This window comes from Peromyscus maniculatus, chromosome 11 (assembly GCF_049852395.1).
Source record: "Peromyscus maniculatus bairdii isolate BWxNUB_F1_BW_parent chromosome 11, HU_Pman_BW_mat_3.1, whole genome shotgun sequence".
NCBI lineage: Eukaryota > Metazoa > Chordata > Mammalia > Rodentia > Cricetidae > Peromyscus > Peromyscus maniculatus.
This window is the reverse complement of record NC_134862.1, coordinates 58,965,377-58,990,546: the sequence shown is the minus strand read 5'-3', so window position 1 is coordinate 58,990,546 and position 25,170 is coordinate 58,965,377. Positions and strand designations below refer to the sequence as shown.

Below are 25,170 nucleotides of genomic sequence, written 5' to 3'. Positions count from 1 at the left end.
TGGCCTGTTTCCTCTCTTTGTTGCATATGTTTTGTTGAGCTTTGCCTACTTTTTCTTTGTCATAAGGATCAAACCCAGTCCCTTGTGCATGCTGGGAAAGCTAAGCTGTGTGCTTCTCTTAACAGAGTTTCTGAGCTCTTACCCAGCAAATTCTTAACAGAGTATACTTTCAACCTCAGAATTACATGGCTTCACAGTTTCCTCCTTTTGAAATAAGGCCTCATATAGCTCACAGACTTATTGCTGAGGCTGGCCTTGAACTCCCAGTCTCCTGCCTCTACCTCCCAAGTGTTGAGATTGCAGATGTATGATAGGTTTTTCTTAATTGAGATGATTTTCCTTACTAATGTTGCCACTCTGTAAAGGTGAACATCCCAGTTAGGGGTTGAATATGACCCTTGTTAGGTTTAGAATGCAGGCTCCCTCCACAAGGCTTTGGTGCTGAAGGCGTGGTCTCTAGCTAAGGTGTTAGTAAAAGGTGAGCAGAACATGATGGTTCCACTTTAATAAATGGACTCATAATCTGACAGCATCGTTGGGACAGCACTATTATTCCTTATCCTATCCTCCTTCTCTGTCATTCTCTGTCCCAGTCTCTCTGTCTGTCTCTCTTTCTCTCCCTCCCTCCCTCCCTCCCTCCCTCCCTCTCTCTTTCTCTGCTTCCTGGCTACCATAGTAAGTGATAGCTCTGATCCACTGCACCCTTCCACCATAAAGTTCTGCCTCACCACAGAGACAATGGAGCCAAGTGACCGTGGACTAAAAAATGAAACCCTCTTTCTTTTAAATCCTTTCTCTTGGGCTGATAGATGGCTCAGAGGTAAGAGCACTGCCTTGCTCTTCCGGAGGACATAGGTTCAATTCTTAGTACCCCCATGGCTGCTTACAGCCAGCTGCAACTCTGCTCTCAGGGGATTCAATCCTTGACACCCTCCTCTGGCCTCCTTGGGCACCAGGTGTCCAAGTGGTGTGCCAACAACACACGTGTAGGCACAACACCTATAAACAATCAAATGATAATTAGAACAATTAAAAAGTTGTTTATTCAGGTATGTGTCATAGCAATGGACAGCTAATAATAACGCTTCCCAGCAATGGAGTCAGGGAGTAGAGTGATGGCCTTAGAAATAGAAGAAGGGAGAAAAGGTGATTTAGGAAATGCTGTGCAGGAGAAGCTCCAGTCTCAGTAGAGATGGGATAACAAAGAGAAAAGTCATCCATAAGATGATGAGCCTATGATCTTAATTACGTTAAGGAATTCTGGATAGCATCAGTCTCCTCCCCCGCCCCTTGGTGCAAATAAATACATACCAAGCCCCTTAAGGAAGGTAGGTTTATCTTGGCTTACAGATTGAGGAGATAGAGTCTGTCATGGAGGGGGCACTTGTGGCAGTGTGTCCCTGCTGGTGACAACATGTGACATCCATTTACATCACATCAGGAAAAAGGAAGCAGAGAAAGGAAGATGCCAGCACTCAAGTGGTTTTCTTAATTTCCCTTTTTTTATTCAGTCTGAGACTACAGCCTATGGGACAATGCTGCCCACACTCATGGTAGGCCTTTCCCTCATAGCAACTGTTCTCTTGAACATACCAAATGTCTATTCCACTAATGCCTTAGGCGTTTCTGAACCCAATCATAAATCATATTGATAATTACATTTACCATCACAGCATCTAATTTAAGGAAGAAGTAAAGTGTTGTTTAATATTTATTGCAATTTTTAGATGTTTTAGTGTCCACTTAAAAGTAATGGAATGAGCTAATATGATGGCTAAGTAGATAAAGACTCCTGTTGCCAAGCGTAAGGACCTGAGTTCAAGTCCCAGAATCCACCTTGTGGAAGTAGACAACCTACTTCCACACATTTTCCACTGGTCTCCACACACATGCTTTGGCATACATTGTCATTACCCCCTAACCCCACTACACACATAAGTAAATACAGTAAAAAGTTCTGGAATGGAATGTATGTAGATCACTGTACAACCCATGCTTCAGTCCCTCACTTATAAAAAGAATATTTCCTTTTCTTGTCTTTTGCTTGTTTGTTTTTGAGACAGTCTCTCTATGTAGTCCTGGCTGTTCTCAAACTCACAGAAATCCTCCTGTGTCTGCTTCCTGGATGCTGAGACTAAAGGCATGTACTATGATGTCAGGCATGAGTGTTTTCTTAAGGTGACTTCAAGGGCCACCCTCTTCTCTAAATATGTAAGATGCTGTAAATTAAAGCCATTTCCTTCTGTTTACTACTTATCCCTTTCTTTATTTCTTGATTTCAAGATAAGGGGCCCCAAGATGATTATTATATGAATTCAAAATACGTTTATAAACAAGGAATATTAGACCTCTTCTTCCTCCGATTTGTACAAGCTCCATGTTTCGGGTCCCAGAGTCTGTACATGCTAAGGCTGTTTCTACTCGATTATATTGGTTTCCCTGTTTTAACACCGTCCCTGTAGGATGTGGCTGGTCTGCTCTCTGCTGTGGTTTCCTCCACTCACTCCAGTCACCTTTTAAATTTGCCTTCTGCTCCTCCCAGGTTCCGTCATTTTACTACAATACGCTTTTCAGAAATGACTAGAGAGCCCGGCTGTCTTCAGTCAGTGCTGGCACGTTGTAGTCTTAAAAGGTCTTTCAAAGACCACAAAGGAGAAGCAGTAGCGTATCAGATTATGTTAATTGTGATAAGACTGCAAGCCCAGTGCCTTATCTTTAAAAAGACCGTTTAATCGAAATCAGAGAACGTGGTTTAGCTGCACAACGGAAGGAAACAGTAGAGGAAAGCACGTTGTATGTCACACGCAGAGGAGGGGGTTCCCTGGGCTTTGGGGTGTTGACTCATCATCATGTTCCCTTTTCAATTAGTTGATAGGAGTTGTTGATTCAAATTATCCAAACTATAAAATAATAGAGAGTTGTGCTAATTTGTTTTTATTGTCAACATCTTACAACTTGGAGTCATTTGGGAAGCGGGAACCCCAGTGGAGGAATTGCCCAGATCAGAATGACCTGTGGCCAAATCGATTAGAAAGTCTATTGATAACAGATGTAGGAGGGCCCAGCCAGCCTACACTGGGCAGCAGGATAGATTTTTGAGATTGTACAAGGGATGATACAGGATGCAGAGCTTTCCATCTGAAGCTACTGGAACTCAAGGAATATGAAGAGCTTGGTCCTGAAGGGCCTTGTTTTGTCATACAGCAAACACACACACACACACACACACACACACACACACACACACACACACACACACACACACACACACACACTCCAATCATGGTGTGCTAAGCTATGTCCATAGTGCCTTGAATTACCTTGTTGACGAAGAGGTAGGACAAAGCTTGGTGTGATTTAGGGAAGTGATTGCTTTCCTAGTCATTTGCCAGTAACAGGAGAAGAGAGCAAGAAGCAGTTGATTAGTTTTCTAACCACCTTTTCAATGAACGTGCCTTTTGAAGGGCATAAATTTCTTTTTTAAAAATGAGATTGTTCATAGAAATATTGGGTTCACTGACGCATCGTTAAATTGGATTATCAACCTTCCTTGCTAAAGTCCAATCAGCCCTCACTGCCCTAAGGCACAGCCTCCTCAGGCAGCTGGAGAAGGACCCACCTGTTGCCGGGTCCCCATCTAAGCATCTATGGTGCTCCTGAGCAAAAGCAAGACAAGCTTTGCAAACACCCTTGAGGTCCATCCAGTGATGATGACTCTAGAGAACACTTAACCCATTTACCACTTGTCAATTTCTTGATGTGTGCCTGGTCCCTCACGGATACATGGCAGATTTAAATTCTGGAAACTTTATGTGGCTTGATTGCCCTCCTTGCTGGACTGGACCCAGTCGGGGTCTGCCTCCACTCAGAATAAAAACCACACGCCTAACAATGTAGCAGTGAAGTAATGAAGCATCCCAGCATCTTGAAAGTACCTGCTGTAACTGTGGACCTGGCTCTGAAGGCTCTTGAGTTTTGAAGTTTAGAGGAATGTGTTCTAATGATAGAATGGGCAAAATAACCCTGTGTTCACTTCCTCAGTTTTTCATTACACCAGTATTCAGTAGGTTGATGAGGGTCATATTATTTGTGTTGAATTTTCTTTTTTGGATTTATTTTGTGTGTTTGTCTGCACGCATGGATGCATTATGCATGTGCCCATGAAGGCTAGCAGAGGTATTGGATCTCCTGGAACTGGAGTTACAGGCAGCTGTGAGCCACCATGGGGATGCTGGGAACTGAACCCAGGTCCTTTGGAAGGCCTCTTAGCCACAGAGCCATGTCTCCCGACTCAAGTGTCATGCTCTTAATAAAAACTCTTGAGAGTCTTCCAGTGACAAAATAATGGTGGGGAAAACAAAAATATCACCACCTGTCACTTTCTTGAATGATAAGGACAAGCTGTTCCTCAACTGGAGAGAAGCATGCTGCTGTCTCCTCTGAAACCTGCCCTTGTTGTAGCCATTTCTAGTCTGTCTGTTGAGTGAACTTGCTCTGAGTCAAGTCCCCAAATTCTACCTAGAAGATCCCTTACCTTTCTCCAGTTCAGCCATGCCCCTCTGGGCACCTGCATTGGGGTGGAGTGTCTGACAGAATGTAGGATACGTGCCTTGTTCATAAAGAGCACAAACTCTATAGATTCTCACTGCCAGCTACCAGGGATTGAACTCCAGGTCTCACTCATGGCTTTTGTGCCAGGTGATAATTTAATCTTGTAACATTATGTCCATTAACTTCTTACAATGAGGGGGTGGGTATGCTAGATAATTGTCCTCCTCCATCACCCTCTGTCTTATTCCTTTGAAGCATAGTCTCTCCCTGGACCTGGAGTTTGTGGGTTTCCTTTTTGTTTGTTTTTAGCTGTGCCAGCAGCCAGGAAACTGCAGCGATTTTTCTGTCTCTGTCTTCTAAAGCTCTGAGCTTTGGGGGATGGGGGACCACACGTGGTTTGTTAGGGTGCTGGGATCTGTAGTCAGGTCTTCTTGGTTCAATAGCAAGCCATCTCATCCACTGTGCCATCAACTCTCAAGCCCTGCTTCTAAAGGCCCAGGAGAGGCCTCTGAGACAGGATCTTACTCTTGCAAGATAAACCATGGCCTTGCTTCTGGGTTCTCTTCAATGTGTGTTTTAAACAGCAATGTAAAACTATATATATATATATTAAAGGTCATAAAGTTCAAACAATAACTTTTTCTGTGCCAACTTTTAAATTGTCTTTGGCTGTTGTATCTTGTTTTGTTTTGAGCTATAAAGGTAATGGTAGTAAGTACCTAACAGTCTTAGAAAGGGTATTTTTTTAAAAAACAACATGGTTTGTCATGCCAGATAGCCTCCCTCCCCAGTTTTTTTTTTCCCCATAATTTTCAGATGACAAAACTGATTCCAACTAAGATTAAACTCTTTACTTGTTTGGGCATAGTTTTTCAATGCAAACAGCATTTTGAAGATAAAAATCCTAAGTTCTGAGAAGGGTGTGTGGTGCATGTTTGTGATTCCAGGACTTGCAATGTGGAGCTGGGAGGATGGGGGTTCAAGGTCAGTCTCAACTACAGGACACTGTCTCAACACACCAAAAACAAACAAACAAAACCTTACATCATACATATTGTGTTAAATAGGCACCACGCATGTAGAAAACATCAAGTCTCTAAGTCTAAATTGAGTCCAAAATGTGGGTCTTATATAAACTGACTTCCACAGGATGGAGTTGCAGTTTAGTTTCAATCTAGTATTCCGTGCCTACGTGTCTACTCCACCCTGATGGGCCTCCTCCCATTCAGGTCCCAGTGCACGGGGCCTGCTTGACTGCGCTCCTTTTTAACGTCACTGGCTGATTCCCATCTAATCTGCTGTCAGGAGTTTAGCAACGGTAGTCTGTGCAGAAGCTCAATGAGACGAGTGTCGCCAATCAGCAGCTTCCAAATTCTAAGCAGAACATTTTGGATTATCTAGAGCATCTCATTCTAGGTCTGAAAATAGACGTCTGTCAAAACTTTTTAGAGACCTGACCGCCAATGTACGTTTCTACAATTGCCTCCAGCTCTTCTCCCCATAAACTCTGCTGTATACTGGAGGAAACTCCTTTTCACTCCCTTAGTTTTGACTTCTAATTTTGTTGTTTCCATTTACCCCCAAATTCCAACCCTAGCTTCAGGGTCCCCACTGGCTTTCTAATTTAGCACTCTTTTTGTTGGAAACCCTAGCCACTCCCTAGCTACATGGCCTCGCATGTGCTGTCCATCTGTGAGGCAGAATGCTTAGTCATCTCAGGGCCTTATGTCCTACGTAATACATACACCATGTGATTGCATAATCTATGGGTATGTGTGGTGTAGCTACGTAAGCCCAAATGCACATGGGGTGGGGGTTGAGAGTTGGGGGGGGAACCATAAAAGTACATTCCAGCCTTTTCCCCGCCCCCTTTCTTCCACAGCGTTCGTTTCTAATAAGCCTATTGCACGCTCCCTCTTTACCCTCCCCTAATAAAACACTGGCAGTGGGTTTCTTTGTACCTCATGGTTTCTCTGCATGGTAAATAGCTCCCCAAATAAATAACACTTTTCTCTTTGTTCATTTTAATGCTTGCTACTCAAGGCCCAAGAACTGGATCTCTCACGTGTGTCTTTCAAATTTCACGGGCCAATCTACGTTTTAATGTGCGTACTTTCTGGTTCTTTTGTGTGGAACATTCCTCCCATATTTGGTTTCATCTTCCAAACCTCAGCCAAAATGCCACATCCTTAGAGAGGTTTTTCTGGGACACAATAGCTTCAGAAGTCTCTGAGGGTTCTCTGCCCTCTCACCATCCAGGATGTAGGTCCATGAAAACATGGACCTTGTCTATTCTGTTTGCTTTCTCTCCAGTACCTCCTGGAATGCTATTTTGCTTTATTCCTTTGCCTCCATAGACTAAAGAGGATTGTCTACTGATTTAAAGGTTAATCTCTGCCAGTAATACCCTAGGGATCCACTCAGAAAAAATGTTTCCCTAACCATCTGAGCATCCTTTACCCCGTACCAATTGAATCATAAAGTTTAACCAATGCAGTAGTGTATTAAGAGATATTTTAGTTGCTTGAGCTATCAAGGCTTTTCTTAATGGGTCCACCTAAGGGAACAAAACAGTTGGTTTTTGTTAATTTTGTGTGGGGGTGTGAGCACATGTGCGCATGTGTGTTCACATGAGCATTGTATATGTATATGTGTTTATAAGTGTTTATATATATATATATATATATATATATATATATATATATATATATATATATATAATGTTCAGGTGTGTTACAGGTGTATGCCTGGAGGCCAAAGATGAATATCCATTGCCTTCCTTGGTCACTTTCCACATTATATGTTTTTAAAAAGTTATTTCTATTATTTCTGTCACCTATGTGTGGATGGCCATGGAGGCCAGAAGAAGACATCAGTTTCCTCAGAGCTGGGATATAGGCAGTTGTTTACTGCTCAAAATGGGTTCTGGGAATCTAACATGAGTTTTCTGGAAGAACAGCAAGTGCTGTTGAGTCATTTCTCCCGGCCCTCGATCTTGTTATCACCATCATCATTACTGTTATTACTTTGAAGAAGGATCTCTTACTGAACTTGTAGTTGACCAGTTCAACTGGATTAGCTGGCCAGCTAGCCCCAGGGATCTGCATATCTCTACTTTCCCATTTCTGTGTTTGTAAAAACGAATCGCCATGAATGCGGGTGCTAGGGACCAGGACCAGTATCCTCACACTGCCTTGGCCAATACTTTAGCAAGTGCGTCATCTCCCCAGCCCCTCATTTAGCTAATTTGGAGCAAATATGGTTCTTTCATTAAGTAAATGTTTCTTTGCTTATGTTTGTGTATTTAAATTATATTTATTATTATTAAAATTGTGTTTATTGTATTAAATTTATAACAATTATAGTAATAATAATAGTAATTGTGTATGTACATGTGTGTCTGCAGAGGTAAGAGGACTACTCTCAGGGGTCAGTTAGTTCTCTCTTCCCACTATAGTGTGCGATCCAAGGATCAAACTCAGGTCATCAAGCTTGTGTGGTGAGCACTTTTACCCACTGAACCTTCTGGACAGCCTAGGTTTTCTTTTTCCCTGTCCCCTCCCCTCTCTCTCTCTTTCTCTTTCTCTGAGACTGGCTCTCACTATGTAAACTGGATGGGCTGGAATTACTGATGTAGACCAGACTGATTTTCAACTCACTGAGATCCGCCCGTCTCTCCCCCTGTCTCGGGAGTGCTAAGAGTGAAGAATTGTCCCATGACCCACCATTTTTAAAAAAAGCGGTTTTAAAAAATATTTTTATTGGAAGTTATCTCAATTTTACTTCACCTACAAAAACAAACTTGGGATAACTGCGGAATTTAAAGTCATATGATAAATTAAATGAAATGAAGTCCCGGTATTTGACTATCTCTGTAATTTGGGTAAAGATAAAATTACTTGTTTTGTTGTGTTTCTAATGGAAGAAGAAAAATGGCATGTGCTTGAAGGATGAAGAAAGATTTTTCAAAGTAGCCGCCGAGGCCTGATCATGTATTTGAAAGTGCAAATATAAAGTGTTCTTGAGGTTGTAGGCAGTGGCTTTAGAAACACACATGTAAGAATGCTATTATTATCTTAGCCCTAGATAGCCAACATGCTAAAGGCAAACTCTCTGCTGACATCTCTCAGGGTTCAGCTACTTGAGAAACATTGGAAATTTACTCAGCAATTATTCTTCCTACTCAGAATTGCTTCAACACAGAGGACATGGGTTTAGACTGCACACTGTCGTCAGTCAGTGCATTTAAATTCCAACGGCATAAATATTTTCAAAACCTCGCAGAGTGCCTGGAAGTCCCTCTCTGAGCTGAGTAATGGGGTCTGTGCCCATTGTGACAGAGTCACTAAAATTGGACAGACATTTGCTGCAAGAAATTTAAAGGGAATCTTGGAGAGCAGAAAGCAGCTTGTGGAATTATTGCTGCAAGTAGGTAGAAGGAATCAGGGCAAACTAGTTTCTAATCCTACTGTTTGTCGAACGTTCTTGAATATGATTTAGCGGCACTCATATTTTCTGTGGTGGACTGCAATATTTATTCTAACTTTGTGAATCTTTCTATTTATACCGCATAAACTTGCATTTTGTGATAGGATTCAGGATTTGCCTTTTATATTTGCTTTACTTGTGACTGAAAAAGGAGCATTTAAAAACTGTAATGGTATGAATTGCTAGGCATGGTGGCATGTGCCTATGACCCAAGGGAGGTGGAGATAGGAGAATTAGGAGTTCAAAGTCATCTTTTGCTAGATGGTTCAGTTTGAATCCAGCCTAGGCTGCATGAGACCCTGTCTCCTAGAACAAAAACAAATAAATTATGAAATGAGATTAAAAATGCATTCTGCTTTGATACCTGCTTTGAAATCAGGTTTCTGACTTCAAGATGGACTGGGACTGGGACATGTACACTAAGTAAACCCTTTCCCCACAGGTTGCTTTTGGTCAGAAAGTTTTTATCCTGGCACTAGAAAGCAAACTGAGAATTCAGAAAAGAAAAAAAAAAGAATGCTTCTTAAAAACATTGAAGATATTAACTAGGAGATGAATGAAGGAGTTTTCGGGAGGAAGGGGCAAGATAGTGACTTTCACTGATATGGCAGATGTGACAGGCTTCCTGTGCAGGGTACTTAGGATAATGGTGTTTCAAGGATTCTCATGATGTTTGCTTGCTTTGAGATATGGCATCAATTTGTAACTTCGGCTGACCTTGAACTCACAGCCTCTTCTGTTTCTGCCTCCCAAGCACTAGAATTACAGGTGTGAGCTACCAGCAAGCAAGGGACACAATGCCTGCACTTTCTTCACGTCTAAGTTGTTCAAAGTTATCAATACTTCAAATTGTATTGCAAACTTGGGACTTTGCCTGATTGGTTATTGTTTCTAAGTCTGAACATAGGTAACATAGGTGTATCCTTTCTTAAACAATTCAGAGGTTTTGAGTTTGGGGAGGAAAGCTTGAGCAGGTTGGATTTTTAAAGTGGTCCAACATCGTTCATCTCAAAAATGTATATATTTCATATGTGGTGTTTGTTTGGAACTTAGCTTTTTAAAGACTTTAAAAATGCTCAATGTAGTTCATTATCTTTTCAACTTAACTCTTAATCTTTTGGAAAAAAAGAGGAAGTGGTGACTTCTTAAGGGCAAGCACACGCGCGCGCGCGCGCGCGCGCACACACACACACACACACACACACACACACACAATCTAGGACCAGTTAGGTCACACATTTTTAAGGCACGTTTTATGGATTTAAAGGTCCGATTCTGGAAACTAAACACGTACATGTAGGATGTTAGGCTCCACCAGGAGAGCTCGCCCTGGCTTGAATTCCACCTTAACAGAGTCAGTGAGACCAGCCCACTTCTTAGCCCCTCCTACTAGTGGGAAAAGACTTTGTTGAAGTCGGAACTGTGAGGGGATCCTGGCTGACAGAAAGTTAGAGGCACGGAGAAGCCCGAGGATTCTCTCTGAACTCTGGGAACTGTAAGCATTTACTCTCCCTGCCTGCTCCCTCTCGCGCTCTCCCTAGCTATCCGCCCGCAGCTACCGGAGGAGGAAGGCAGCCACACGCGATAAAACCTCACTGCTTTCACTCCTCTGCCTTTGGGAAAGACTCACGGAACAGGCTTCAGCGCCCTTCTTACTGATGAGGATGTGCTTTCCTGGGTCTAAGGGCAGTTTGGAATAAAGTGAGAAACTGTTGCCTTCAGCGGGTGCTGGGAAATGTAGTATTTATAGAGAAGTGAGTTGGCGCGTCTTTGTGTTACACGTGATGCCACCCAATGATTCCAGGCTCCTGGACTTGAGTTGCATGTAGCTTGACAGTGGAGATCCTTAGGGGCAGTTTGGTGACTCATTTAAATTTTAATTGTTAAAAAAAGAGTTATATTAGTGACATATGCAGAGAATTTCTGGGTATCTAATGTGTTGCTGTGTTATGTGACAGACAATACTGAAAATCTAACCGGGAGCTAGAAAGTATTGCTATTTCCTTAGTCTTTGGGTAACTTGTCTGTCCTGACAGGAGAACAGGTCAAAACTTTTCTTGAAAATACTTTATCAAGTTGCACCCTTGAGTTCTGAGTGTGAATACTATTTTAGAATTGGGATTCAAAAGGAGGAAGGGGGGAAAGGCATTTAGTTTTGAAATAACGGTGACTTAACCTATCTAAGTCTTTTACAACTTGAATGATTTCGGTCTTAAATATATATTCCATCACTTTAAAAACTAGGTTAAGAAATTTAAAAGCTCCTGCTTTTGGGTGATGATTTAAACTGCTTTCTGTGAAGGGGGTGGAGAGTGTTAGAGACCTGCCACTTAGAATGGTGGGTTCTAATGTTATATTTGGGATTCTAATTTGGGAAAGAGGGGGGATATTTTGTTTTGTTTCTGTTTGTTGGATACATTTGAAGTTGCAGTCAAAGAGATTCACAGAGAATTTAATGAAACAAACCCATGGAGTCTGAAATTATATCCTAGGTATACCGAGACCTTGCCAATGAAGTTGGATCTTTGTTTTTATTGAGCTCAGGAAGAGTTAAATTTTAAATTAAACAGTAATTACAAAATGCATAGAGAAGTATTTAATTGGCCTTTTCTCAAAGTTTTACAAACTTCCCTCTAAAAGAAACATATTTTATGGGAAGAGAAACTTTCATTTTAACAGCATAAGTTATTTTTTTATAGCATTTCATATTTATTTCTAAATAGGGAAAAATAAAATTATGAGACACATGTCTGGTAGAGTTCATGCCATAGAGGTCATTTAGTCTGTTTTCAACACTTGTCTTTCCTTGTGATGTTACTTAGAAAGCAGAATCCTGAAACTGATGGTTTGCATCTTAATAAACATGTTCCAGGAATAAAAAAAAAAAAAAAAGAGGAAGACAGAACTCTCGAGGTTCCTTTTCCTCCCCTTCCATTTACCGCCGCCTCCCCCACCCTACCCCATCATATTTCCTTTACCCCTCTCTGGTCACTGACTCCATCACAAACGTTTTGAGGACTCTGGGAATCCTCCTAGGATAATGTATGGATGCTCTTCCAATGCACACACACATTTGCCAAAGGAATGATTATTTCCTAGAACTTTGGGTTTCCGGATAATACATCAAAGTTAAGCAGCAAACTACTCCACTTGTAAGTGTAGACCTGCCTCGCTGTTAATATAGTGTCCACACTTGCATTTGTTCACTAATATTTAGGAATTATAAGCACCTTAGGGCCATGAGTAGCCACTGGCCTAGAAAGCAAGTGACCTAGATTCTGGACTCAACCCCAGTAATAATCAGCCAAGAAATATTAGACCTGTCATTTTTTGTGACTTCTGGTGAATCTTTTTACTTAGCCATAAAAACATAACAGAGAAATATTGAAGTTTTTTTTTATTGGATCATGTATTATATCTGTATATTCTACTTTTATTCTAACATTCTGAATTGTATTCCCCAGATTGATCATGAGTTTTAATATTATTACCTATTACTAAGGTAATTCACACCCACTATCAAAATCTTGTTAAAAAATAGAAAATTTCAAAGAACAAAAGAAAAAACACTTATTCTCCTCTAAGGAGTTTCATCTTTGAAATGACTTTCATCTCTTTATTTACTCTTTTAGTATTTGTTGATTATCCAGCATATATTAGCACATAGAAAAAGAACCCATGTATTTGTATTAATTTAAACTTTTACACATTTTTCCTAAATAGTATATAGTCTCACTTGTAGACTCACAAATCCAAGAGTTTGAATTTGGTGCCATTTTCTATGGCACTTTCTCCTGATTTACATGATTCTATTAAAACATTTTTTATAATTGTGACTATATTCATCCATATTTTTTAGCAAGTATTATGGGTCTCTACTAGGAGTCTGATATCATGTAGCAATGAAAGACTATGGCTCTTTCCGTGAGCTATGTTCATTTTGTGAATATGTTGAATTGACCAATCATAAGTGATTTAGATTGATTATAATTTTCCATATTATAAGTAATATTTAATCTAAAACCATTATAGTAATGTTTGTATAGCTCATTATGATTCAGTCTTAAAAGTACATTTCTAGACTTTAACAAAATTTCCACAACTTTCAAATGATGAGATCATAAGCCACCTAGTTACTTAATCTCCTTATATTTTTTTTAGCTGTAAAATAGGAATAAAAATAATTCAGTATGTCGAGGAGCCTCCAAATATTTAGCAAAATGCCACAGAGTACTAGTTACTCTTTGCCATTTTGCTTTTAAGACACATATCTATTCATATCCATCAATTTGAGGTACTAGAGTTTGACTATGATAAGATTGGATGCTATGAATAACAATACAGAATAAGCAGAAAATCCAGTAATTCAGACAACCACTACAGGAAGAGTGCTACCGTATTTATAATTGTATCTTTTTCTTAAAGAAGTTTGACAAATGTTCAGAATGTTTGCATCTTTCAATGTGACTTTAACCTTTTTTTTCTTCAGCTTTGACTTTTAGCATAGTTGACATCATCAGAGATCATATGGAATCCTCAGATTTTTGAAGAATGTCAAAGGTCTTAACAATCCAGATGAAATGCAGAAGTAGAGATAAAAATCCTATAGACTCATCTTTTAGGGGTTTGGTTTCAGTGTTTCATGGGACTTCCACAATGTGTGGGAATGCACAAGAACATGAAAGCAAATCATATTCTCATAGACTCATAGTTCACCAAAATTGAGGAAATACAAGAAAATTCTGAGAAGAAGCCCAGAGCTTCTGTAGCGTCTCTCACAGCTCTGGAGACATCCAGACTTGCTTAATGTAGAAAAAGTAGAGCAAAGGGTAAGAGCTGGTTATGTGATGATTACTAATAAAAAAGTTTTGTAAAAAGAATGCCCATGTTTGTCAGTAACGAGAACGTAGAATGAGCTTAAGCATTGACCAACTCATCATCATCTACCTCTTGACTACTGGGGCAACAAAGAGCTGGGGAACTGATAATGGTTCTGGGGTTCTTTCAGAGAAGGCAGCAGGAAGGGAAGATAGTCTTCTTGTCTTTGGATGCCATTACCTGTGTGTGTGTGTGTGTGTGTGTGTGTGTGTGTGTGTGTGTGTGTGTGTGTGTCTGTGTGTTGGGAGTGGGGCTGCAGCATGGTTTTTGATGCTCTTGATATATATATGGCCTCAGTTACTGTTTTACTGTTGGTGACTTTTAATGCACGCACAGCCCTCTTGAATACAGTTTCCTTCTCTTCTCAAACAAATGTAAATAACTCAGTGCTGACCATAATCAGTTTTGAAAAGCTGCACAACCAGTTTAATCGCTTAATTAATTCAGATGTCTTTAGAGACACTCAGCAAACACCCCTGAGTGAGCTGGGATTAAAAGATAATGGACAGGCCTCCTCTTTCTTCCTGCTCATTAGCACATGTAACTGGGAACAATTTGCATTTCATTTCCTTAGTCTTCTACTCTTTTGCTTCGCCCTGGAGTCTATAGGCAAATTTAGGAATTTTAGGCAGGCGTCGGTTTTAAATTAGCACTCAAGGGTCCCTAGTAGATCCAATACCAGCATTCTTCTCAAATATAAAGAACTCAGGTCTACAAGACTCAACTTACATTTTCTTATTGGTTTTGTTTCTACTTATGAGCTATTTTCTGATCATTTTGTTTGAAAAAAAATACGAGTTTTATTATTATCTTCTATTTCTACGGTGCGGTGTGGTTTCTAGAAAGACTACATAAGAACTTCATTCATAGCTGAGGCCGGCAGCACAGGCATGTCATCCCAGCTGCTTGGAAAGCGACACAGGAGGTTAACAAGTTCAAGGCATGCCTGGGCTACACATTCGGTTCAAGGCCAACCTGAGAAACATAATGAGAGCCTGTCTAAAATGGTTTTGAAAAGTAAAAAAAAAAATGTGTGTGTGTGTGTGTGGGGGGGGCGGGGGCAGGGATGTAGCTCCCTGGGGATCCTTTGTCCGTCAAGCATTCACTAAAGTGTAGACTCAGTCCCCAATATTGAAAAAGAAAAAAAAAAAAAAAAGCAACAAAGAAAAAAACAACAACAAAATGAATAGTAAATTCTGTTTTTTTTTTTTTTTTGGTAATAACTATGAATTAGCAGAGTAGTTACTGCCATCTACATTTACTGATGTGAAAAGAGAAATTTGGGAAACAATCCAATAGCTTCTCTGTCCAAGTCCGTGTCCATGGCATCCATCCCTACTTCGTATATTTCATCAGACCTGCTGATTTGTTCCTATTCCCTGGTTTTTGATGTGCTGTATTTATGGTTGTCAGCCTCCTCCTTCTGGGGTTAACTGAAGAATCGTAAGGGAAGGCTCAGAAAAATATATTGTCTGGAAGTGCAGTCCCACAGCAGATCCATTGTCCTGCCCTTGTAACTTGGTTACTGATTGAGAGGATATTGCACTAATACTCAGAATGATTGAGAAATTTGTTTCTGATTTGTAATTTCAGGGTTTTTGAACTACTTAGTATTTTATACAGGTACATACGGCTTCAAAGAAAATAACATGTATGATATTTTATCAAAACTATGAAATAGACGTGTTAAAGAATGATTTTTATGAATCAGGCTAAGAAATGCTTATTTAACCAAAGGATTCATCCAGGTTGAAAACAGAGGGGTTTCTAAGACTGTTGGGAGTCTTAAGGTTCTTTCCACCCCTGGTTGTGCCAGACAGTTAGTATAAAGCATTTACATTCATCCTTGGCAGACTAAAACAAAAAGTTTACTTTCCCTAGCAATCCAGAAGCTTACAGTAAAGAAGATAGAAGCTCTCTCTCAGGACCTATAAACCAATTATAAACTTGTCTTGGTACGCATGTGCATATGCATTGCTTGATCATAAGTAATACGCAATAGCTGAGGCCTGCATGCTGGGTGTAACTCCTGCATCAACAAACATTAGGTCAGCAAACAGCTTCTGAATTTCAGGCAGCGAATTGGCAAACTTCCTGTTTGCCCCACACTTCGTGCCCACATCTCTGACGAGATAAGCAACTCGAGTGTAGTCCATAGGCAGCAAACTGGTTGTTAACCCCAGGTTGAAAGATAATTCTTTGTTGGATTACTGTGTCTGTAATTCCAGAAGATGCTGCTTGCCTGGGGTAGTCTAGGGGTAGAAAAACCATGTCTTACATTTTTAGGTTCTGTTATTTATTTATGAAAACAAAAAGGCAATAGATTTTGTGGATTTTTTTAAACCTGTATTTGATGTGATATTATGAGAAAAGTTGAGAGAAATAATTTAGAGCAATTATGTCAAAATTTATAGAAAATCAACTTGGGGGGAGGGGCATCAAGATGTACACATGCAGAATGGTATAGATCATTTTGTGTAGACTCTCATCTATAATTATGATCTCTTAATAACCATCGGTTACTACATTTACCATGATCTCAAATAGGTTTCTACCTCCTTTCGCTCAACTATTATAAAGAAGATAATTTTAAAATTGGCTTAGTTCATGATCACAGATTAAAGATTAAAACCTGACATTTTTGTAGTCCGTTGACTTTCAGTGTACAATGCACATGTCCAAATAATACCTTCTTAAGTATTAGTAGAGTCTTGATTCTCAGAAGTTGCAGCCAACACATTTCAGAAAGATTTGTTATAGCAAAAACTATAATTTAAAAATGTGTCTTTAAACCAAGAGTATAGGCATAGGTCTACAATCCTACGCAGGTAGATTACATGTTCATGGCTTGTCTACAGAGTGAGTTCAACTTAGTGAGGTCATGAGTCAAGTGAGTAGTAACACAATAGAGCCAGGACATAGCTCAGTGGTAGTAGGTTTGCTAAGCCGATGCAAGGCTCTGGTACCCAAACTAAAGAAATAAATATCAAAATAAAAAAAGTTAATTTAAAACTATTAAGTGGTTATTATAATCTGTTATTTAGTATTTATTTTCTGAGCTAGCAATAAGCAGAGATTTAAATTTAAAATATGTAAAAGTTTATAATAGTTACAGAGAACTTCCCCTCTCCTTTGCATTGTCTGTAGTGATACCTCTCTCTTGTCAATGACAAATGATGAAATGGTCAACATAGGAAGATGTGAGGGGTGAGAGGCAATGTGTAGGAGGTGAATAGAGTGAGGATAGCATGGCTCACACTGGCTCCTGGCCGAGAACAGCATTGGTAAAGGAACCTGCAAAGACACAACCACAAAATTAGATGGGAAACCAGAGGTTTGGGATAATAACATGGAAACCCAGGAAGGATGGTTGCTCCAGAGGAAACAAAGGCTGAGTAGGATGAAGGTGCAGAACTGACCTCTGTGTTAGGGAAGGTGGGGGCCGTTCCTGATCTTCACCAGGCCAGTCTCAGTGGAGACTGATGGAGACAGACTAGAGGAGAAAGTGGAGGTGGATGGCAGTGCCTGAAGCCAGAGGACAGTTCAGATCTGGGTACAGCGAACAAAGGGTCCTTTTCTAGAAGGAGCAGGGACTGGTGGAGACTATAACAGCTTTGCCAATCAGTAATCTGATCAAAGGTGATGTTTGATGATTCAGGAAAGAAAGTTTTTGCCATCAGAGTAAAGTCCCTGTAGAGGTAAGGATCTCCCATTCAGAGCCATGTGTGCCAGGTCTGTCCAGGAGGAGAAAGGCTGCCTCTTTAGTCACATGCAGGGTAGTGTAGGTGGGTGAGATCCTGGAGTGTGAGAAGGAAGCCAAGTCACTTCCAGGAGTAGGGGTGTAAGGTGACCTAAGACCTTAGATGCTGCAGCATTGAGTGAGAGCCTCTTCAGATTCTGAGGATGAGAGTCGAAAATGCAACCACTGCCCGGCTGTGTGATTTTGCTGTGGCTGTAGATGATAAGTGTGAAGACGCTATGGAGTTGATTTTAGAATGTGTTTGTCTTTGGTTTTTGTTTTTGTTGATTTTCCTTTTCCAAAACGGAGAGGAAGGAAGGGAAAAAGGGGGAAGAGAGGAGGGGGAAAAGAAAGAGAGAAAGAAGGAAGGGAGGGAAGGAGGGAGACAAAAAGAGAAGGGGAGTGATAGAGAGAGGGAGGGAGAAAGAAAGAAGTTGAAAGCCTTGAAAATAAAATAGTGCATCAAGTAAAGCAAAAACCCAAACAAGATAGAAACCTAAACAGAAACACCTCAGATAAAAATACATAGAAATCCAGAAACTTTTAGGACTCAGGTAATTGAGTAATTGGCAGGGTGTGTCCCACTTTGGCTGGGTTTCTGGTAGGCGGGAATGAGCCTTTGTTCTTTTCAAACCCCTGTCGGAGTCCATGCCTCTCCCTATCCCTGTTAGACCTCTTTCTACACTTCATCGGATCTCAATGACTTTCTACCTGTTCCAAGAGGCAACCTTCTGGAATCTGTTTTCTTCATGTCCTAATTGGTGGGATTGCTGCTGAAGTTGGTTTGAGTTCTGAGTGTTAAACCGCTGGCCTCCTCCCCAGTTCCTGCTGGTTCCCTAGTGAAGTCCTTAGGTCTCACTTAGCACCTCATCAACCATTTGTTCACCTCTCCAGTTTCTGAGGAAAAATTTAAAAATGTTATTATTATTATTATTATTATTATCATCATCATCATCATCATCATCATCATCATTTTAAGACAGTCATTTTGGGCTAGAACTCACTATTTAGACCACCCTAGACCTCAGTTTCTGGGTGTTGGGATTACAGGTGTGTGCCATCATACCTAGCTCTCAGAGTATTGGTGTATCTGCTAAGACATTCTAGGATTTGATTGAACGGAAGGAATTCTATGATACAGGGTTGGAAGTTAGCAGAAATGTGCTTGCCTAACGTGTGTTAGGTTCTGGAGTCCATCCCTAGTACAATTAAAAAAAAAAAAAAACCAAACCAAAATCATGTTATGTCTGAGACAACTGGTAATAAAACTATAATAAAAAAGAGGATCTTTCTGAGAGTCCTACTGCCAGGATGTGCTTTTTCAATCTGACAATTTGTTTTTTAATCTAAAAAATCACCCCCTGGCATCTTTTTCAATCACTAGCATCTTAGGGAACAGCTGGTGATTGTAAACAAAGTGATGGACTCTTCCCACCCTGACAAAAACAATATTATTGAAATATTGACTCACATAGTTCTTCAAAGCTAAGAAAAAAAAAAAGCACATTTTTTTCTTAAGTCCATTAGCCATTTTCATAAATTCTCTTCCCATAAAAGAGCCTTAGTTCAGAATGAATTAGAGTCAGTCTGAGGGGCTTAGGCTGGCCAACATGTCAGAGGAGGGGCCACTCTTCAGAGGCCGTGAGATTACTCCTGGCTGTGCTGTGAGTCACGGCACTGCCGATCTCACTTCCTCCCCTCCTGCCCTCCTGCTTTCCTGACAGGTCATGAAGTGGAAAGTCACCGTGTGCCTCTCTCCATGTTCTGCTCATGTCTCTTAGGCTATGGCTTAGTTACAGTCAGCCAACTTCCTCATCTGCAAAAGGAAGGGGCACTGACACCTTACGCATTTGGCTCACGCCTTCATTGCGGCCTTCTAGCTCATGCTCAAAGGTTGAGGAAATAAATATACGTTTGCTATTGGGAGGGAATGACAGTGATTCTAATTCACCTAATTCAATCCACTGTTGTATAACACCACATATTCAAGCGGTAGTACAAGTGCATCATGGTGCCAGCAGAGACAGTGGCACAGGAAGAACGCATTTTCTGTCATTTTACCCTTCATCGTTCTGGGAGTCACTCTGCCCTCAAAAACATTGCATCAGATTCAGGATAGTGCTAGTGTGCATTTCAGAGACACCATGCCACACTTAATATTATTTAATATTTATGGTCTGCTACAGTACTATATTGCTTTATAATTGTTTCCCTTTATAATCTGATAGTTTTATCAAATGGACTTAACCTCATGGGGTATTGTGGAGTTCCTACCCTTCATTAGACTGCTACCAGGGTCCACAAGCAAAAGTTAAGAACCTTTTCCTCAAAAACAAACTTTGTCTTTACAGACCCCTTAATCCTGCAAAAGACCAGGTTTTTTTTTTTCTCATTTCCAAAGAGAATTGCCATTCACAGTATCTAGAAGACCATTTCTAAAATTTCTTTCATCTGTGAAGAGAATTGTGACCTGGAAACCCTTATTTCATGTTATACGATCCTGAGCCTGCAGGATAAATTTATTAAATGGATTTAGACTGTGGTGGTCTATGTGTATTAAATAATATTGTGTGGCAGGGTACCGCTGAGGCATACACCAACATTGTTTTAAATTTGATGCAATGTTTTTGAGGACAGAGTGACTTCCGGAACTATAAAAGGTAAAATGATAGAAAATGCATTCTCTCTGTGCCACTGTCCTCTGCTGGCCCCATGACACACTTGTCCTACACCTTGAATGTTTGGGTATTCTACAATGATTGATCGGATTAGGTGAATTAGAATTATTACCATTCCGTCCAAACATCAAATGTATGTTTCCTACAAACAAGGTCAGTTTCCAAAATAGTTGTTTGACAGCTGGTTGAAAAGCAGAGTGAGGAGGAGTTCATTGAGAATTAAAAATGGCTCCCATGAGACAGTTCTGCCTGTCAGACTAATTCCAGGGAGCTGTGCCTGAACTTAGTCTTAGGGAAAAGGTGGGGCGTTCCCTGGAGGGCAAGTACTAGTACATCATGGGTAGAAAACGGAACAAAACTCAGTAGTTAAAGAGGGAGTGGAATCTTCAAGACAACACAGTATGCCCACAGGGACATATTTACAACTTCCAGTCTGCAGAGACAGCACAGACGTGGTCTCAAGGCACACCGTATTTCTTGGCACTTAGTTAGCTGTGTTTAAAGGGTTAACACTGACTAAATCACCCAATCAGTCTCCTTAAAGGAGAAGACAGAGCATCCTTATTCTAGATTATCTAAAAATGAATGTTGCATATTTTCCAGTCATCAGTGTAAATGTTATTCCATTTACTGTCCATTTATTGTTCTGAGTGATGAAAAGAGTTTTTAAAACAATCTGTGTAATATTTGTAAGTAAACAACTTGTAACTAAGGTTCAGACATAGAAAAGTATGAAAGATAAAATAAAGCATAAAGTCATTTTTTTTTAAAATCAGTCACATGGGGGAAATTCAGTTACTATTTTTTTTTCTCAACTTCATACATTGAGTCTATTCCACACCACCAAACTAGTAGCTTAATCACTTAGCATACTGGCCAAAGTGAAGTGTGTGTGTGTGTGTGTGTGTGTGCCTTTTTAAGTTTGATTAATTTTAAAAATCTTTACTGCGTACACTGAGGTATAAAGGAGAAATGAATGTCGAGCTGTCCCCTGGCTAAGCTAACTTGGCCTGGCTTGTCTGTTCCTTAGGCTGCTCCTTATAAATCTGATTCACAGTGATGGCTGGCATGATAAGAGTATTTCCTCCAACTCCAAAATTTTTACGACTCTAAAATCTAGCCAGAGTGGCCACTTGCCCAGGTGAGAGGATGGAATAGAACAGCCAATCTACATGTCAAGGGAGGAACAGGAGAAAGCTGTCTGGGGGCTGGGGAGAGTTTGGCTTTGTTTGTCATTCCCTGGGGAACTGGCAGGCCTGTTTGCTCACTCTGAAGAAGTGGGCAGGTTCCTCTGAGTGAGTGCTTCCTAGTAGCAAGGTGGTGTAGGAAACTACTACAGTGAAGCGTTAAGTAGTGTGTGCTCATCGATATGGAATGCTTGGGAGTGTGCATGGGAGCTTGCTGAATGGCCAGAGTGGTTCCCGGGGTTAGGGGGGTGGGGGTTAGGGGAGGTGTGTGTGGGGGAAGGTGCTGTGCTGTCTTCTAACCAACAGCCAGGCTCAGTGCAGGTCTGCAAACAGCGAGGCTTCTCCTGTTCATTTTGTCTCCCTCCTGGAGTAATTAATACCTTCGCCACTCACAGTCTGTTCTTCATTGCTGAGTTCCGGACTGCTGTGCCTGTGTTTATCGAACTGTGCTCTAACAGGATGATCAATTTAAAACAAGATCAGTCAGAGGGACCATAAGACAAGAGCATCACAGGAGAACACTTAGACGGGTATTCTGCTCATAGAAAATGTAAGCACACAGAGACACACACATGGGAAGAGACATGTGGGGACTAGGTGAGGAGAGCATCACCATGAGCAAGGAGAGGGGGTGCTGAAGACCCGGCTGAGGGAATGAAGGCTACTCACATGGCTGCAGTACTTTTATCTTCTTTTCTCTTCCTCCCTCCCTTCCTTCTTTTCTTTTTTTTTTCAGGAAAACATGTCACCTTTTTGCTAAGGCTTTCTAATAACTCTGTTTCTTAACATGTAATTTCCAAATGTTTCTGGATGTCATGTCTTTTAAAAATTATATTTTGTGAGCATATGTGTGTGTGTGTATAGACATTGCTGTGTACAGCAACTGTGCGCTCTCTCTCTCTCTCTCTCTCTCTCTCTCTCTCTCTCTCGTGTGTGTTTGTGTGTTTGTTTGTGTGTGTGTGTGTGTGTGTGTGTGTGTAGGTCTGAGTACAACTTCAGAGAGTTGGCTTTTTTCCTTCCACCGTGTGGGTCCTGGCCATTGCACTCAAGTCACCAGGCTTGGCAGCAAGTGTCTTTTCACACTGAGTCAACTTCCTCGCTCTTTAGTATCTTATTTGCCATGTCAGAATGAAGTAGAAAGAATTGTTATGAGGCAGGTCACAGTTCCAGGGCTGGCTCAGTCCTGTTAATGTTTCATACTACTTGGGAGAGATGTTTTTCCATAACATGGATGTAGAGTTTGAGTTGTCAGGTAGACTGGTTATTCGGTCTTCTAAACCTAGTTTGTTTTCATCTTAAAAATGTTAATAATAATCACTACTTTGCTAAGAAAAATAAATGAGATAGTATGTGTACAATATTTAACAAAGTATCTGGGAAATGATTAACAAGTATGTATTAATATTTTTTCTTTTCTTTCTTTTTCTTTTTTTTTTTCCAAAACAGGGTTTCTCTCTGTTGCTCTAGCTGTCCTGGAACTCACTCTGTAGACGAGGCTGGCCTCGAATTCACAGAGATCCTTCAGCCCCGTCTCCCTGAGTGTGTGTATTAATCATAACTTGTTACTCTGTGTTCTGTTGATATCCCTGGGAAGCCTGCTCTTTTCTGAAGGGAAACTGAGGAGGGAGGATTTGCGGGAGAAGGAAGATGGGAGGGGGAACTTTGGTAGGGGTGTGTTGTATGAGAGAAGAAAAAAAAAAGGAAAGGAAAGGAAAGCTCAGCAGCACAGAAAACAGTTCAAAATATTTAAGTCAACATCCAATGAAATCAATTTGATCGATCACAGCTCTATCACAAAAATGAAGTTTAATATGGAAAAGATTAGTGCCGAAACTAACAATTGCTTATATACGGAGCAGTTTGTTATTCTAGATTCTATGAACAGAGAGTTCCTTGTGTTCATTCTCAGCACATGGCTTCATCTATAGACCGGTAGTTTCCCCAAGTATACTATGAAAAGTCCTCAGATGCTTATTCACCCTTTCATCGAGAGTAGTTAAATAATCACCCCTGGTCCAACTAGAGAACTGGGGGAAGGAAGTAGAGCTCTCCCGGTGCGGTTCAGAGTTAGGGCCCCTCCGTGTAATGAGGTACACGGCTTGTGCCGAGCTCTCCCGTAGAAACACACGGGTCTGAGCTAGAAGATCTAACAAGGAGGGCTTTCCTCACAGAGCGTTTATGCAGAACCCTGAGTGGCAGGCGGGCAGCTCCAGCGAGAGCCACAGCTCAGCTGGAGAGTCTCTAGCGGTTGGTTGAGCCTTTACCTAACGGAAGCATTTCCTTCCCCCCCTTCCCGTGGACTCTTGTTCCTTCTCTGAAACTCTGGCATGGGCTCTGTATGCCGGTTCCTCCGTATGCGCTTGTGCTCCGTGTGGGATCGTGCTCCCTATATGGTTGTGCTCCGTATGGGACTGTGCTCAGTATGCGGGTGTGCTCCGTACGCGGTTGTGCTCTGTACGTGGTGCTTCTCTGTGGTTGTGTTCTGTATGTGGGTGTGCTCTGTATGTGGTTGTGCTTCTATGCGGTTGTGGGTTTAGAGTGAGGTTTTAGGAAGGTACATGTGGGAGGTTAGGGAGAAGCGTAGAGACCTAACAGAGAAAGTAGAGAGGAAAGAAAAAAATCCGTTCCAAAGGAAGAGCCATGATCCCAGCACACGGCCCAGGTACCTCACTGTGACATGCTGGGCAGGCTCTGCAGTTATGTACCTGGGCTGAGAAACCCACCTGTGCCTGGGTCTGGGAGTGTATATTTTTGTTTCCTAGTGAGCCAAGAACCCTCAGGCTGTCTGTGCTAAAGTAATGTGGCTTGGGGGACATTTCTTGTACAGGTCTTATACGTTTAACTACCTTTTTATTGGCTTGTTTTGAGATAGGGTTTCGCTATGTAGCCCTGGCTGACCTGGAATTTGCTGTGCAGACCAGACTGGCTTCCGACTCAGTGACCCACCTGTCTCTGCCTCCAGAGTACTGAGATTAAAGGTGTGTGGCACCATTCCTGGGGTATTTATCTATTGTAATTCCTATTGTTCTTCATTTTTCTCTGCCTGTGGGTGATAGAAAGCTTCACTTAGCTTTAGTTAAAATAGAAAAGCATCATCCAAACCATTCAGGAACAGAACTTCGGTAATGCCTGAGTGGCTATGCATTTCTGGAGAGGATGCTGAAGGGACATAGGGCCAAGGACTTTTGTTTTCAGAATATCTGCTTCTCCAGCATAATGGAGAAAACTGTGGCTCTAGCATCAGATGAGCCCATGGCCCAGTGTTCTTACTTTTTAAAATCCTAGTGGATTGGAACTGTAAGCACTTTGTATTTTCTGTTAAAAACTCATTGTTGACCATAAAAAAGCACTTGATCCTTATAAGAATTGCTCAACAAACTGGCCGACTGCAAGCTTCTTAGAGCTCTCCCTAGAGCCAAATGCCTCTCACAGAGGTGAGGCAGTTTTGGGAAAGCATCAGCTTTATACACAACAATACATTATTTTATTCATTTCATTTGCTTGTGGTTGGAGTTTTCATACGTTTGCTCATGTTCTCCTCCCAATGAGTCTGTGAGATGGAGGGACCACTTCCTCATTTCATGCAGCGGAATGAATGGAGGGTCAGGATAGGAGAGGGAGCGAGCTCTACTTGGCTCTGGGGCTGAGA

The 25,170-nt window shown here is 41.1% G+C and overlaps 1 protein-coding gene across 1 annotated transcript in view; it reads left to right on the top strand.

The window, feature by feature from the left end:
• Positions 1–10,421: 10,421 nt before the first annotated feature.
• Pla2g4a (phospholipase A2 group IVA) overlaps positions 10,422–25,170 on the top strand; it is a 140,126-nt gene continuing 125,377 nt past the window's right edge. The window contains exon 1 of the mRNA XM_006979955.3: positions 10,422–10,534. The gene's annotated coding sequence lies outside the window, so the exon portion shown is untranslated. The remainder of the gene's footprint in view (positions 10,535–25,170) is intronic.